Source organism: Syngnathus scovelli, unplaced genomic scaffold (genome assembly GCF_024217435.2).
Source record: "Syngnathus scovelli strain Florida unplaced genomic scaffold, RoL_Ssco_1.2 HiC_scaffold_25, whole genome shotgun sequence".
Lineage (NCBI taxonomy): Eukaryota > Metazoa > Chordata > Actinopteri > Syngnathiformes > Syngnathidae > Syngnathus > Syngnathus scovelli.
Window position 1 is genome coordinate 788,797 of NW_026061342.1, and position 17,561 is coordinate 806,357.

The window sequence follows — 17,561 nt, forward strand, 5'->3', positions numbered from 1 at the left end:
CTCTTGAATGAGTCCATTGTTCAAATGAGTCAATTTTCATCATTGTGAGTTCCTCCACTTTTCACTGTCTTTTCCGTCCCCGAGGATGTTGTATTTCCTCCGGAGTGTACTTGTCCTCCTCCAAGCACAACAGCAGTCTTTTCTTGTCCTTCACCAAAGGTCAAAGGTGCTTCAGAGCCAGGCACCATTTTGTAGTTGTTCACGGCTGCAGGCGAAGTCTCTGATTGGGTTTCAGGGACTGTTAGAGATTTGCTCACTCCAACTTATTTTGCAAGAACCACACGGGAGACAAGTAAGTCCTTTTAGACACCTGCAGGTGGAGAGTCCATTCGTCGCTGTGCGTACAGCGATGTTCGAATAGAGCTCTGAACTCTCCTTACTGCAAGAGGATATTTATTAAGAGAAACAGAGTGGGGGTATGAGTGGGCTGAATAGAAAGCTCTTGTCCTCTAGTCTAAACATCTCAGGGGATGTTTTACGATCTTGTGATAAGGAGGACAAGGTAAGGTATTTATTACCTGTTGCATTCCAACATAATCCTATGATAAGGATACTCTGTAAAACCCTAACATCTCTCTCCTGTTTTATCATATGATTATGCCACCCTAAACAACAAAGACAAGTAAAAAAAACATACATATATGCATAATGAAGAAAGAAGAATAGCAGAAATAAGAAAAACAACAAACAACGATAGCAACACTTTCCAGTGAAGATTAGGTATTACCTTAATACCCCAGATCAAACTTATTGTGTAAGCGAAAAACCTGCTGGCCAGATGTTATTAGCAGGAAAATTCTCACACGGTCCCTCTGCCTTAGGCGACCAGAATGCTATCAATAAAAAAAATAAGATAAAAAGAAAAACACAGAAACAGTACATCATTGTATCCATCACTTGCGAAGCATATTTGATGGTCAAATCATCAAGTTTCCGTAACACATGCTCAACAGAACAGCATCTACGCAATCCACGTCTCATTATCATTATCACATCTGTCACGTCTAAGAAGTTTTATATGTGCTAGTGTTTCCGTCAGCTGATGATGTTCTAGTCTGTAGGTGTGTTCTGTCACACACACTGGCGCACAGGCTCGTGTCCAGTTGGCAGGCAGCATCGGACAACTCCTGTGACCACAAAACCACGATCCGTTCTGAAAAGGCACGTGCACTCATAGGATGCAGGTGAGGCAGTGCCTCTGAACTTCTGGATGAAGTAGGTCCCGTCCGATGGTGCAGCCATGTTGGTAGTAGAGCCCTTACACCTTGAAAACGGCTCTCTCATCCTGGCACACAGCGATGAGGTCCAAAGCTCCCATCCAGTTTCCTCCTGGAGAGCAGTCGTCGTTAATGCATTTGTGGGTCCTGTTACCTTGGATGTAACATGTGTAATTCATCCAGCTGGTCTCTCTGTGTAGGCCACTTGTGGTATTGTTCATCCTCTAACAGTCACATTGAGATTTGCCCAGAAGTGTTCATCATAGGCACCGTCTGCAACTCCAGAGTGGGATGGGTCGGCATCACTGATTGTGACAGCTCGGTGTTGATATCCAACTCCTCCCATGGATGCCATATGTTTCGCTTCCGTGACATTCATTGCTCTGGCCTCCAAGTGACCTTGTGTGGAGGAAGAGGGGAGTTTCGAACACACATAACACCCCTCCCGTGTGTGAGCTCTCACAGTGACCTTTACATACCGGTACCAAGTGTTGGTTTCGTATGGCTTCAAAGTTCTCATCGTGTGACCATCGTTTTCCATGGTCAACATTGTCATTTGGTCTGTTCAGATGATGTTAGAGATTTGCTCACTCCAACTTATTTTGCAAGAACCAAACAGGAGACAAGCAAGTTCTTTTAGACACCTGCAGGTGGAGAGTCCATTCGTCGCTGTCTGAACAGCGATTATCGAATGAAGTCTAAAAGTCTCCTCCCTGCAAGGGCATATTTATTAGGAGGAACAGAGTGGGGGTGAGTGGACAGGTTTGGTGAACCCCCGGCCTCTGATAAGATCAGAGCAGGGGGTGTTTTACACTGTTGTGGGAAACAGAACAACTTTGATTGCTTCCCCTGCAGCTGGTCAATCAAGCAGAGGAAGCAACCACTTCATCTTACTCTGCATTGTGAGGGCAAGACGTGATTGATTTAATCATTACATTGTGAGGGCAAGACAAGATTGATTTAATCATTACAGTCTACATTCCAACATAATCCTACGATAAAGATAACCTGGAAAACCCTAACAGAGGATCTACTAAATTCATGTACCTGCCTACCTTTGTTGAAATAATGATTGCACACTGTCTGCAAATCCAATAAACTTCTTTTCACTTCTCAAATATCACTGTCGCCATCCACCGTGTATGGATTCGGGCTAGCCCCCAAGATTAAATTGGGCTAGTTGATCAACAGCAATGTTTTAAAGAAGGGTTCGTCTGGGAGTTGAACCCAGGACCTCCCACACCCAAAGCGAGAATCATACCCTTAGACCAACGAACAAGAACCATGTTACATTCCGTGTAACGTTGGCCTGTCAAACGCTCCACATAATGATAGACAACAGTGTTTGCAAGAGGAGCTTGTCCGGGAGCTAAACCCAGGCAATCATGCACCCAAAGCAAGAATCATGCAAGAATCATTCCCCTGTACCAATGAGCCCCATAGTCGACCAGCTGACCCCGTTACATTCCGATTGGTAGCCCATGTGACATGGACCTGAAGACTGAATGTCAGTGATTAATGGAATAAATGGAATCTGGTTGGCCTAATGCTCCTAATTCCCTAACTTCAAGCCCTAACGCTAACTCTAAAACCCTAATAATAACCAAACCCTAATAATTAACCCCTAACCTGCTAACTCGCTAACGGTAACCCCCTCACATTTAACCCTAACCTTCAATGCTCCCCCTAAAGGTAGTGCCCTCTAAACTTGAAGGCAGGCATATATGAACCAGACCAGCAGATTGTCCCATTTCAGTACTGTTTTAGAAACCTTTACAGATGGTTAAAATCCACATAATAGGTATATGCGCATGTGTTCCGTGAGCGTTCTCCTTTCTGTCCCCTCCCTTTCCTTTCTTCCGCCAAGCAGTGCATCTTGCCCCAACACAGGGCATGTTCCTCGTTAGTATCGTGAATAGTATCTCTGCTTGTTGCGTGAAAGACCGGGGTTCGCTTTTCAACCCAAGTGCGTTAACCTATGTTTGCAGCAGAGTTATTATATAGCTGCATTGGTTGTGCGTGCGTCTGAACTTGAGTGACCTGTAAGTTTTTCAAATTGAACTGAAACTTTCATCTGTAGCCACCTTCTACTAAATCAGTGGTCCCCAACCTCTTTTGTGCCACGGACCGGTTACGTGTCAGAAATATTTTCGTGGACCGGCCTTTATATAAATAAATAACACATTTATACACCGTATGTTTCGGACTATAAGTCGAGGTTTTTTTTCATACTTTGGGTGGGAGGGCGACTTTTACTCAGGAGCGACTTATATGTGAATTTTTTCACAAATTTTTACTTTATCATTAACACTTTACTTATTTACTAGTATAGTTGATCACTTCACATGTTATTTTCACTTTTTAACCGCATGAGGGGGCACTATGGCTGTGGAATAATTGGAGCCTCACTGACAATGAGTTCCATTTACTGACTTCCGAAGTCGGGAGATTTAGTGATTTGGAGTTATACAGATTATTCGATAAACTTGTTATTTATTTTATAGTTATTTGATATGTAGTTTATTTAGAGTAGCAACGTGTATGTTGTTAGACTTCAGTAGTTTCCGATTTTTTAGGGAGGCCGTGAAGGCAGCAGGGCGTGGGGGGGGGGCGGAAAGAGCAATCCTGGGCGCTTGCGTGTGTTGGCTCACATGTTGAGCTCTTGATTTGTGAAATAAAGAGCCGGCCTGTTACCAAACCCACGTCTTGCCTGGTACTTCTGTAACGCTACGATATAGTTATATATGTAGATCTGTGGAATAATTGGAGCCGCCAACTGAAAATGAGGCTGACATCAGCGCCGCACGTAGGTCCGGAATCGACAGCTGTTTATTTTGGGGTTTTTTTTACACATAGGATGAATATTCCGGTGGATTTAATGATTTGGAGTGACACGGATGGTTTGTTAAAATTGATGTTTATATTACATTTATTTGATATATCTAGTCTGACGTCTGTGGCACACGTATTCTTTCCGGCGTCAATTTTTTTTTCTTTTTTTTTTTTCTCAAGTGACACGGAAGACGAAGATTCTGATGGATTTATTGATTTGGAGTGACATGCATGGTTCGATAAAATAGTTGTTTATATTTTTGTTATTTCATACATAGTTTATATATTGTTATATGGGCCTGTAGCAAAATTTGAACTGCAACGCGCCGCTGACATCGGACTTGTTGACTTGACTTAAATCACTGACATTCAGTCTTCAGGTCCATGTCACATGGGCTACCAATCGGAATATAATGGGGTCAGCTGGTCTAGTATGGGGCTCATTGGTGCAGGGGAATGATTCTTGCCTAGGGTTCTTTGATTACCCGGGTAAAACTCCCGGACGGGCTCTTCTTTGAAACACTGTTGTCTATCGTTGTGTGGAGTGTTTGACAGGCCAATGTTACACAGAATGTAACATGGTCTGCAAGCTTTCTTTGAGGCTCGTTGGTCTAGGGCATGGGTGTCAAACTCATTTTTGTCGCGGGCCACATTGTAGTCAAAGTTTCCCTCGACGGGCCATTATGACTGTCAACCCAAATAAATAAACGCCTCATATTATATACAGTATAAGCTACAAAACAAACTGACAAATAATTGCTTTTTCAAATCAGACTCGTGGAAACTTTTCACATATTTCAAAAATAATTTTAAGAAGATTCTTAAAAGTTCCGACAATTTGCAATGTTAGTATGACATAGATTTAATGCACAATTTGTCGTTGCGGGCCACAGAAAATGATACGGTGGGCCATAACTGGCCCCCGGGCCTCGAGTTTGACACCAGTGGTCTAGGGGTATGAATCTTGCTTTGGGTGTGAGAGGTCTGGGGTTTAACTCCCAGATGATCCCTTCGTTAAAACATTGCTGTTGATCAACTAGCCCCATTTCATCTGAGGTGCATGTCACATGGGCTGTCAATTGAAACGAAACGGGTTGTGTTCATTTACCTTGGGTCTCTTGAATCTGTTGTTTCGATTCTCATCACTTGAATCTGCCGTCATGTGTCATCCATTGCGCCACTCACCCTACAAGACTGTATCGACTGTAAACTTGTGTGGAAAACTGTCATTGTCCAAAGGAAGGCTGTTTAGCAACAGTGACCAGCAGACAAATTCAACAAGGTCATTTGATTATACCATAACCCGGATTCGAATCGAACATTAACCACTACACGATCATGGCCTGTATGCAGTAGCGTTAATAAGATGCACATGTTGGCCATGATCGTATAGTGGTTAGTACTCTGCGTTGTGGCCGCAGCAACCCCCGGTTCGAATCCGGGTCATGGCACACTCCAATTACTGTGTGGAATTTGTCCCTTTCTTAATATTGCTAAACAGCCATCTTTTGGACAATGACGATTTTCCACACGTTTGCGGTCGATAGCCTTAACTTGTAGGGCGAGTGGTGCAATGGATAAAGCATCATGGCGTATTCAAATAATGTCACCCATTTTTTATTTTATTTTTTCATTTTTGCAAAAGCTTACAAGCCACATATTCCCGTGGGGCTCGTGGAGCAATGGATAACGAACGCATCTGTCTACAGATCAGAAGATTCCAGGACTCCTGGCCAGCTCACATGCCATTTTGTGGTCAACATTAGCTATGTGTAATTTCTGTGAACTATTGGGTTGAAGTAACTCACAGACACTGTCAACCAATAGTCTTTCCAATTTTGTCTCATCTCGAGACTTAGGGATCATCGGATCTGCGTAGTTATTGGATAGTTCCACCAACATTTTAACATCAACAATCTTTCATGGTCTGCTTGAGTGTCGTGGCTGAAGATCCTAGAGAAAAGACCCTAAACATGCAACTGCATGTTGGCCATAATATAGCATTGAGGCGGCTGCAACCCCAGTTTGAATCTGGTTAATAGCCGAATGAACTTGTTGCAGTTATTTTTTATTCACCCTCAACAGTCTTACGTTGGACCATGACAAATTTACATACACGCAAGCTTACAGAAAATGACAACTTCCCGTGGGGCTAGTGGCTCGTTCCTTGCTCTGAACGGACAGCCAAAACGATTCCTAACACTTACTAATCAAGTCCTAACCAATTCCTGTGTGTTTATGGGGGAGGGGGGGGGGGGGGGGGCAAAGGAGCCAATCAGATGGCCCGAATCCATGCATGGCCGATGACGGCAGTGATCAACACAGTGATATTTGAGAATTGAAATGAAGTTTATAGGATTTGCAGACAGTGTACAATCATTATTTAAACAAAAGTAGGCAGGCGCATACATTTGGAAACCCCAACAGAAAAATGACATCAATATTTAGTAGTTCCTCCTTTTGCAGAAATAACAGCCTCTGAACCAGTGGTTCTTAACCTGGATTCGGTCAAACTCTAGGGGTTCGGTGAGTCGGTCTCAGGGGTTTAGCAGAGCCTCCCTCCACTGCGGAGGTCCGAACACACCTGATTTATAAATTCGTGATAACGCATATCTGAACTGGTCTCGCAAAGGCAACAGCAGAAGTACTACTGATTTGCTGGTATATCATTTGTCGTGAATTCATGCATTGTGTTGGTTTTATTCTTTCAACAAGGTGGTGTCCATGCACTTCTGCATAAGTTCCGCTCTAGTCTTCTGGCCCAACTCTTTCGTACATATGATGACCATGGAAAGTTCTTTGCGAATGATCAATCTTTGCCTTTCATGTTCATCGGGACTACCCTTTTAATAGGTACCTACACTGTGTATTTGGATAGAGACTGCTGAAAGGGGACACATATATGCGTCGTGAACTACATGCATTACTGCGGGTGAAGAAGAGTGAACAAATAAGTCAGCAGACAAGCTTGCCGATTTATTAGTGCCCAGAAGAGCAGCACTCTGTTCCGTACTGTAACCTGCTAGGTTTGTTCCCGGTTCTTTATCTTTAATGCTCGATATGCTAACAGCAATTACCAAGAGGCAGCCTTCACAGTTTAACTCTTTAATGTATGCCAGAATGATCGATGCACAGCTGCCAGATGCGAAAGAAGGTCCCTCTCTCAGCGCCAAGGTTCCTGCTCTTATACTACTCTGGGCCGCCTTCCTGCAAGGAGGCGACTCTGCCTAATCTGTATGATAACGTGTGACCTTGTCGTCTTAACTGAGAGCGAATTCTACATATGTGCAAAGGGTGTCATAGAGAAGAGAAAGCTAATAAAGCAAGAGAAGGGTTGCAGCGATATAACGGCATAGCTCAAGCTACCCAGCTAAACACATGTGCCAAAGAGGCCTATTCTAACAAACCGTTGGTGAGAATGGCTAGAGATAGACTCTTATTGTTCCTCCCCACGGAAATCTTTAGTAAAAGGCGAACGATTTATTCGATCTGAAGAGAAAAAAGAATGAGCTGATAATCTGGGTGAAAACGGGCCACCCCACTGCTGGTCTCACCAAATTCACAGGGGTCTCACACTCAAATTGCAGCAACCATTCCTTCTAATACAAACAATAGACGTTCATAGATTTACTATACTTAGAAGGCCTCAACCTAAATAGAAGGTTTAAACGAACGAGTATTTTGTGTTCATTAATGTCTTTTTTACTTAAAACATTGTTGGCGCACAGGATTGTAGGTACCTGATCGAACACATTCTTTCAAACAGCGATTGGGCGTCTATTTTGAGTATTGAAGGTAAAAACAGTTGTATGTCTTGGTACGTGTACTTTTGATATCAGAGAATGGGAAATGATCCCATCTCTGTGTTTTATTTGAAAACATGTGATTTCATAACGACACAAATCGGGAAAGAAAATACGATCGTAATTTCTCAAATGATTTCTCAAATTTCAGAAGTGCTCTATATCTCTCGTGTCGCAAATAATTGAGGCTTTTGTCGTTGCAGTGGAGGTGAATTTGGAGTGTAATTCACCTCCACTGCGACGGTGGCGTTCGAGATTTGACATTTGAATATAAATCTGTCCGTTACATTCCGATTGGTAGCGAATATGACATGGACCTGAGGACTGCATTTTAGTGATGAACGAATTCTGATTAATATCATAGCCGGTTTGGGCGTGCCCTTTCAGGGTCATATTTTGTTTCTACCGCTGCCTCGTGGCAGCCAGGCCTAAAAAAAGATGGGAACACCTGAGGGAGGGAGTTTCACCAAGATGAATTTGGAAGAACTTTATGAAATAAAGTTGATGTTAAAACATAGGTGGACGTAATGTCTGGAAGCCTGCGTTCAACAGAAGGCTGTTTGGCAACAGTGAACAACGGACAAATTCAGCAAGGTAATTTACTGACGCCATGACCCAGATTCGTTCCGGTGATGCTACGGCCACAACACTATACGATCATGACCAATATGCAATCGCATACAATAAGTTTAGGGTCTTTTCTTTAGGATCTTCAGCCAAGACACCCATGAAAGAATGTTGATGTTAAAATGTCGGTGGAACTATCCAACTGTGCAGATCCGATGATCCCAAAGATTTGGGGTGAGACAACATTGAAAAAACGTTTTGCTTTGTTTACAGTGTCACTTATTTTGTGGCTTACCTTTTCTTCGTTACACATCTAAAGTATCGTATCATTTTACCTTGCGGCTTATACTACACCGTACATACCATATCACGTCGCCTATTCAACTCATGCATGAGATGCGATGGCTGAAATATTTAGGCGATGGGTTGCTACTCCATTGTGCTCTCCACTCATCATTTCATATCACATCCTCGTCGGTTTCACATTCACATCCAAAGTATCTTGGCACAACATACGTAACATGACTTATCAACACAAGACGAGGTGGCCGAGAGGTTAAGGCGATGGATTGCTAATCCGTTGTTCTCTGCACGCATGGGTTCAAATCCCATCCTCGTCGAAGGCTTGCTTTGAGAGAATATTTGCCACAAACTAAACAGGAAAGAGGGTTCTTACCTGTGTATGTGTTTTGAACTGTCGCTTCTCTGAGAATCTTTGACCACAAACTGAGCAGGCAAAAGGTTTTTCTCACCAGTGTGGGTTCTTGTGTGTCTTTTGAAGTTTCCCATCTCTGAGAATCTTTGGCCACAAACTGAGTAAGAAAAAGGCTTTTCACCTGTGTGTGTTCTTGCATGTGTTTCTAAATTTACCTTCTGAGAGAATCTTTGGCCACAAACTGAGCAGGAAAAAGGGTTCTTACCAGTGTGGGTTGTTGTGTGTCTTTTCAAGCTTCCTTTCTCTGAGAATCTTTGGCCACAAGCTGAGCAGGAAACATTTTTTTCACCTGTATGTGTTCTTCCATGTGTTTTTAAGTTTACCTTCTGGGAGAATCTTTGAAATTCTGCTGTAATGTAATGGGGTCAGCTGGTCTACTATGGGGCTCATTGGTGCAGGGGAATGATTCTCGCCTAGGGTTCTTTGATTGCCCGGGTTAAACTCCCGGACGAGCTCTTCTTTGAAACACTGTTGTCTATCGTTGTGTGGAGTCAAAGTCAAAGTCAAAGTCAGCTTTATTGTCAATTTCTCCACATGCCAAAGACACACAAAGAAACCGAAATTTCGTTCCCCCCTATCCCACGGTGACAAGACATGGCTCACAACAGACAAACAAGTAAACAAGTATAACAAAAGCGTGCTGAATAAATAATGAATAAATAACACAACAATAAATAAACAAATAAATAAATAAATAAATAAATAAATAAATAAGAGGAGCAGAAAAAAAAGGAGCAAGTGCGCGTACAGCAGACATTCCCGAAAATAGCGCAACAGTTCCGCACGCTACGCAGAAGGGGGTCGCGAGTTCAGGGCCCTAACAGCCTGGAGAAAGAAGCTGTTGGCGAGTCTGGTGGTGCGGGAGCGCAGGCTCCTGTACCTCTTCCCAGAGGGCAGAAGGTCAAACAAAGAGTGAGCCGGGTGACTCACATCTCTGGCAATCGAGGTTGCCTTGCGGGCGAGATGGGAGGTGTAAATGTCCTTCAGGGAGGGGAGCGAAGCACCAATAGTCTTACCAGCCGTATTCACTATGCGCTGCAGGGCCTTCAAGTTCTGTTCAGTGCAGTTACCACCCCAGACAGCGATGCAACTGGTGAGGACGCTCTCAATGGTGCCATGGTAGAATGTAGACAGGACTGCCTGAGGAGCACATGCACGCCTGAGCTTCCGCAGGAAGTACAGGCGGCGCTGAGCTTTCTTTGCCAGTGACGAGGTGTTTGCGGACCAGGAGAGGTCCTCACTGATGTGCACCCCCAGGAACTTGGTGCAGCTCACCCTCTCCACCACAGCACCGTCGATGATCAGCGGCAGGTGTGTTGTGTGACCCTTCCGGAAGTCAACAATGATTTCCTTGGTCTTATTGACGTTCAGCAGGAGGTTGTTGTCCCTGCACCACGTGGTCAGAAGGTCAACTTCCGACCTGTACCGAGTCTCGTCGCCTTTCGTGATGAGACCCACCAGAGTCGTGTCGTCAGCAAACTTCACTATGTGGTTGTCGCTGTAGGTCGCAGTGCAGTCATGCGTCAGCAGGGTGAAGAGCAATGGACTGAGCACGCAGCCCTGGGGGGCCCCCGTGCTCAGCGTGATGCTGGCGGAGATTTTGTCGCCAACACGCACCACCTGAGGCCTCTGACAGAGGAAGTCCAGTATCCAGTTGCAGAGGGAGGTACTGAGGCCCAGCTCATCGAGTTTGCAGATGAGTCGCTGCGGCACAATGGTGTTGAAGGCAGAGCTGAAGTCCACAAACAGCAACCTCACATATGAGTCCTTTCTCATATGACAGGCCAATGTTACACAGAATGTACCATGGTCTGCAAGCTTTCTTTGAGGCTCGTTGGTCTAGGGCAGGGGTGTCAAACTCATTTTTGTCGCGGGCCACATTGTAGTCAAAGTTTCCCTCGATGCGCCATTATGACTGTCAACCCAAATAAATAAACGCCTCATATTATATACAGTATAAGCTACAAAACAAACTGACAAATAATTGCTTTTTCAAATCAGACTCGTGGAAACTTTTCACATATTTCAAAAATAATTTTAAGAAGATTCTTAAAAGTTCCGACAATTTGCAATGTTAGTATGACATAGATTTAATGCACAATTTGTCGTTGCGGGCCACAGAAAATGATACGGTGAGCCATAACTGGCCCCCGGGCCTCGAGTTTGACACCAGTGGTCTAGGGGTATGAATCTTGCTTTGGGTGTGAGAGGTCTGGGGTTTAACTCCCAGATGATCCCTTCGTTAAAACATTGCTGTTGATCAACTAGCCCCATTTCATCTGAGGTGCATGTCACATGGGCTGTCAATTGAAACGAAACGGGTTGTGTTCATTTACCTTGGGTCTCTTGAATCTGTTGTTTCGATTCTCATCACTTGAATCTGCCGTCATGTGTCATCCATTGCGCCACTCACCCTACAAGACTGTATCGACTGTAAACTTGTGTGGAAAACTGTCATTGTCCAAAGGAAGGCTGCTTAGCAACAGTGACAGACAAATTCATCAAAGTAATTTGATTATACCATAACCCGGATTCGAATGGAACACAACCATTAACCACTACACGATCATGGCCTGTATGCAGTAGCGTTAAATAAGTTGCGCATATTGGCCATGATCATATAGTGGTTAGTACTCGGTGTTGTGGCTGCAGCAACCCTGGTTCGAATCAGGGTCATGGCATACTCAAATAACTATGTGGAATTTGTCCCTTGCTCACTATTGCTGAACAGCCATCTTTTGGACAATGACGATTTTCCTCACGTTTGCGGTCGATAGCCTTAACTTGTAGGGCGAATGGCGCAATGGATAAAGCATCATGGCATATTCAAATAATGTCACCCATTTTTTTTTTGTTTTTCATTTTTGCAAAAGTGTTACACACAAGTTTATAAGCCACATATTCCCGTGGGGCTCGTGGAGCAATGGATAACGCATCTGTCTACAAATCAAAAGATTCCAGGACTCCTGGCCAGCTCACATACCATTTTGTGGTCAACATTAGCTATGTGTAATTTATGTGAACTTTTGGGTTGAAGTAACTCACAGACACCATCAAAAAATAGTCTTTCCAATTTTGTCTGATCTCAAGTCTTAGGAATCATCGGATCTGCGTAGTTATTGGATAGTTCAACCAACATTTTAACATCGACATTCTTTCATGGTCTGCCTGGGTGTCGTGGCTGAAGTTCCTAGAGAAAAGACCCTAAACATGCAACTGCATATTGGCCATAATATAGCAATGAGGCGGCTGCAACCCCAGTTTGAATCTGGTTAATAGCAGAATAAACTTGTTGCAGTTATTTTTTATTCACCCTAAACAGTCTTACGTTGGACCATGACAAATTTACATACACACAAGCTTACAGAAAATGACAACTTCCCGTGGGGCTAGTGGCTTGTTTCTTGCTCTGAACAGACAGGCAAAACGATTCCTAGCATTTACTAATCAAGTCCTAACCAATTCCTGTGTGTATGGGGGGGCAAAGGAACCAATCAGATGGCCCGAATCCATGCATGGCGGATGATGGCAGTGATCAACACAGATATTTGAGAAGTGAAATGAAGTTTATAGGATTTGCAGACAGGGTGCAATCATTATTTAAACAAAAGTAGGCAGGTGCATACATTTGGAAACTCCAACAGAAAAATGACAGCAATATTTAGTAGATCCTCCTTTTGCAGAAATAACTGCCTCTAAACCAGTGGTTCTTAACCTGGATTTGGTCAAACTCTAGGGGTTCGGTGAGTCGGTCTCAGGGGTTCAGCAGAGCCTCCACTGCGGAGGTCCGAACACACCAGATTTATAAATTCGTGATAAAGCATATCTGAACTGGTCTCGCAAAGGCAATAGCAGAAGTCACACCGATTTGGTGGTATGTCATTTGTCGTGAATTCATGCATTGTGTTGGTTTTATTCTTTCAGCAAGGTGGTGTTCATGCACTTCTGCATGAGTTCCGCTGTATTCTGGCCCAACTATTTCGGTGCCGCCGTTGTACATATGATGACCCTGGAAAGTTCTTGGCGAATTATCCATCTTTGCCTTTCATGTTCATCGGGTCTACCATTTTAATAGGTATCTACACTGTGTATTTGGATAGAGACTGCTGAAAGGGGAAGCATATATGCCTCGTGAACTATATTTATTACTGCGGGTGAAGAAGAGTGAACAAATAAGTCATCAGACAAGTTTGCCGATTTATTAGTGCCCAGAAGAGCAGCACTCTGTTCCGTACTGTAACCTGTTAGGTTTGATCCCAGTTCTTTATCTTTAATGCTCGATATGCTAACAGTAATTACCAAGAGGCAGCCTTCACAGTTTAACTATTTGATGTATGCCAGAATGATCGATGCACAGCTGTGGAGCCCTTTCTGCGAGATGCGAAAGAAGGTCCCTCTCCCAGCGCCAAGGTTCCTGCTCTTATACTACTCTGGGCCGCCTTTCTGCAAGGAGGCGACTCTGCCTAGCCTGTGTGATGACGTGTGACCTTGTAGTCTTAACTGAGAGCGACTTCTACATATGTGCAAAGGGTGTCATAGAGAAGAGAAAGCTAATAAAGCAAGAGAAGGGTTGCAGCGATATAACGGCATAGCTCAAGCTACCCAGCTAATCACATGTGCCAAAGAGGCCTATTCTAACAAACCGTTGCTGAGAATGGTTAGACGGGGAAGCCTGTAAGTGAGTCCGTCACTCGCATACTCCATCGCTTCTCGGCCTTTTGGCTAAAATCAAGTGTAGTCTCGGTTCTTGGGTTTGAGGGATTAAGAGAGCTGATCATAGAAGAGAGAATTTTAACCATAAAAGTGGTGCCAAAGAGGCCTATTCTAACAAACCGTTGGTGAGAATGGGTAGAGATAGACTCTTATTGTTCCTCCCCACGGAAATCTTTAGTAAAAGGCGAAAGATTTATTCCATCTGAAAAGAAAGAGAGATCTGATAATCTGGGTCAAAACGGGCCACGTCACTGCTGGTCTCACCAAATTCACAGGCGGTCTCACACTCAAATTGTAGCAACCAGTCCTTCTAATACAAACAATAGACGTTGATAGGTTTACTATACTTACAAGGACTCAACCTAAATAGAAGGTTTAAACAAGTATTTTGTTTTCATTAATGTCTTTTTTACTTTAAACATCTTTGGCGCACAGGATTGTAGGTACCTGATCAAACCTTCTTTCAAACAGCGTCACCTATCGATTGGGCGTCTATTATGAGTATTGAAGGTAAAAACAGTTGTATGTCTTGGTACGTGTACTTTTGGTATGAGAGAATGGGAAATGATCCCATCTCTGTGTTTTATTTGAAAACGTGTGATTTCATAACTTTATTCAAATCGGGAAACAAAATACGATCGTAATTTCTCAAATGATTTCTCAAATTTCAGAAGTGCTCTATATCTCTCGTGTCGCAAATAATTGAGGCTTTTCTCGTTGCTGGCATGGTTTGGAGTGTAATTTACCTCCACTGTGATGGTGGCGTTCGATATTTGACATTTGAATATAAATCTGTCAATTTACTTTAGAAAGTAAATGTTGTTTTCTAGAAATCTATACTGAGATGTATGAGGAACAACAATCGGGCGTATTCTTAAAAAGACAGACCTACAGCCGACAAAAAGGTTTTGATACGTTCATATCATATGACGAGTCAGGAACGTGGTAATTCCATATTATTTTGCATTGACTAATTTGGTTAATACAGTTTAGCAAGCAAATGCACAGTTCCATAGTACAGTTAATAACATGCTCAAAAGCATTCAGTGTGTCACAGCACCGCAGACCTAAACTCCATGTACGTACGACTGCGTGTGATTTTTGTTTTAATCAGAAAGACCAGGGGAGAGCGCGAACGCAGTCCACGACTGTTGTGTTTATACGGAGTAGAGATGAACGCGAATGCAACTTCTTTATTCAGCAACTTTTTATTTTCTCCCCACTCATGTCTTACATAGCAGTACAATGCCCCTGGCGCACCACAGAGCCCCCAACTGTCAACATTATTTGAGACCTCCAATAACAAACTATATAATATTATAGTTTCAACATACGATAATACCACATCTCCCTTTTTCCAGGGATCATAGGGTAGACTGCCTTTGTCTCGTCAGACCTTAGAGCAGTGGTTCTTAACCTGGGTTCGATCGAACCCTAGGGGTTAGGTGAGTCGGCTTCAGGGGTTCGGCAGAGCTGGTATGTCATTGCCCCGCCCCCGCCCCGTTTTCTGTATATGATGAGCTGACAGGTAGACTCTCAGTGACACAGTCCACAAATATGTTTGTGCTCTCCATCAGCTCCTGGTCATCAGTGGACATGCGTCATTTTACAGGTTGCACGTGAAAGTGTGTCTGCTGTCCAAAGCGACTTTCCTGGTACGTGCACGATGGAGTATGAGTAGCGCATCACCCTCATCCTGAAACCCTGGATTCTCTGTGGCAAAAGATCCAGTGCTTGGGCTCCAAGCAGGATGAGAAGGGGTTTATGGTCGGTCTCCAGGCAAAACTCCTTTCCAATGAGGAAATCCCGAAACCGTTCACAGGCCCATGTGAGGCCCATGTGAGGCCCTGAGCTTCCTTCTCCACCTGTGTGTATCGTTGCTCAGTTGGAGTGAGTGACCGTGATGCGTAAGACACAGGCTTCCATCCTTCCCCTCATTTCTGAAGAATTACGCCCCCCAACCCATAAGATGATGCATCAGCAGATACTTTGGTGTCTCTGCCCGGGTCATACATAGCCAGCACCGGAGGAGAGGACAGAGCTTTCTTTAGGTCTTCAAATGCTGCTTTTGTCCTTTTGGGGCACGACCACCATGCCGGCACACCAATCAGTTGGCTCCTTCACCCGACTAATGACGCCCAGAGCTTCCATGCGCTGGAGCTCTCTCTTGACTTCACCCACCAGTGGTAGTGGAATCCTCCTGGTTTTTTTTACTGAATATGGCACGGCACCTGGCTTGACCTTTATGGTGTATGTTTGTTGTAGCTAACCCAGACCGCTGCGCAACTTGGGGTAACTTGCCTTGAAAGTCTCCATGTCTATGCTGTCGACTCGGATAAGCAAGCCAAGAAATGTGCTCTGGTTTTGATCAATATATCAGTGTTTTTTTTCATTTGCCGTTCTCATCCCTGATGTTTAGATCTGCTTCAAAATGAGGCTTGTCATCTTTCTGTGGCAACTGTGATTTTTTTCTGTGGCTCATCACCTGACACCTACCCACAGTTTGCGGTGTATTTGTCTCCCTAGACTCAATATATATATTTGTGTGTGTATATATAAACAGTGATCTCCAAGAACCACCATCATGTGTTTTTTTTTTTTAACAACGATTACTTCTAGAACATTCCTTGAAAATAATACGTCCTCATCAGTGAGTTGTTTTAGAACAGGCCTGTCGGCTACTCATGTGGTAGTTGGGGGCTGCCTTTTGCCGATGGGCACAACTGTAGTGAATGCAAACTTCCTGTGTTGCAGAGAAGAACCAGCGGACACACATAGTCATTGCTTTTCTTTTTGTACCTTTAATCAGAAATCTGCTATTGGCTGTAATGAAGATTTGGCACACAAAACGTACCTATATTCCTGGACTTGGACTCTGACTCGGGGACTCGGACTCGGTCGGACTCTGTCATTTTTGCCGGACTCGGACTCAGACTCGGTGCTGATTTTGACCGAGTCCACCGAGTCCGACAATAAAAAAATCACGTTCAATTTTATTTTCATCATGCTGCTCAGAATGCGAGTAGGAATACTGTCCACAGCCCTGCTTACGATCAATGCGGCCACGTTGAGTTGCACTTAGGCTAATGTTTACATTATGTACCAATGTCAAGGACGATTATGTCACCCAGCTTATATCATTGATGTGTTTCGATAGTTGTGGGGTCGTCACTAATTATTTGTGTTTAGATAAATGTCTGAGCTATAATGGTGTAATTAATGATTAAAAAATATTATCTTACATGTCCCGTGTTTCAGAATGGTTATTTAATTGGGCAAGAGTGTTTTCAAGCGTTTTGCCTCATGCCAATGGCACTCAGGGCTAAGGGTGGGCTTCAATGACCATTTTTGTAAAGCCACGCATTTAATACCATGTCAAATAATATATTAGAGTGTAGGTTATGTTCCAATGTATCCACTTCTATCGGTTAAATTGTCAACCGTACATTTATGACTATGCCTCGAGTGATCTACGTTATGAACTAGCACAACTCCGGTGGGGCAGGGAAAATGTTATCGATCCGACGTCCGATTGGAACGTCGCCTCACTTTTACGTCCGCCCTCTCAGCAAGGGATCCTATATAAGCCGAACCAGCCAGTGTGAAAGCAGTTGCGTTCGTTCTGATAGATTTTGATCTAAATTAGCCTTGACTAAAGACGAAGCAGTCACATGAATTAACGGAAAAAATTGACAGCCGGACTGGGACCCGGAC

The 17,561-nt window shown here is 43.7% G+C and overlaps 4 non-coding genes and 1 pseudogene across 4 annotated transcripts; 3 read left to right on the forward strand and 2 right to left on the reverse strand.

The window, feature by feature from the left end:
• LOC125993026 (janus kinase and microtubule-interacting protein 3-like) overlaps positions 1 to 17,561 on the forward strand; it is a 128,075-nt pseudogene that overhangs the window by 75,580 nt on the left and 34,934 nt on the right.
• On the forward strand, positions 5,428 to 5,500 carry trnah-gug (transfer RNA histidin (anticodon GUG)). The gene has a single exon. It is a non-coding gene; the product is annotated as a tRNA-His (tRNA).
• LOC125993053 (U5 spliceosomal RNA) lies at positions 7,447 to 7,558 on the reverse strand. Its single transcript, XR_007489958.1, has one exon. It is a non-coding gene; the product is annotated as a U5 spliceosomal RNA (small nuclear RNA).
• On the forward strand, positions 8,958 to 9,039 carry trnas-gcu (transfer RNA serine (anticodon GCU)). Its single transcript has one exon. It is a non-coding gene; the product is annotated as a tRNA-Ser (tRNA).
• Positions 13,958 to 14,067, reverse strand: LOC125993049 (U5 spliceosomal RNA). The gene has a single exon (XR_007489954.1). It is a non-coding gene; the product is annotated as a U5 spliceosomal RNA (small nuclear RNA).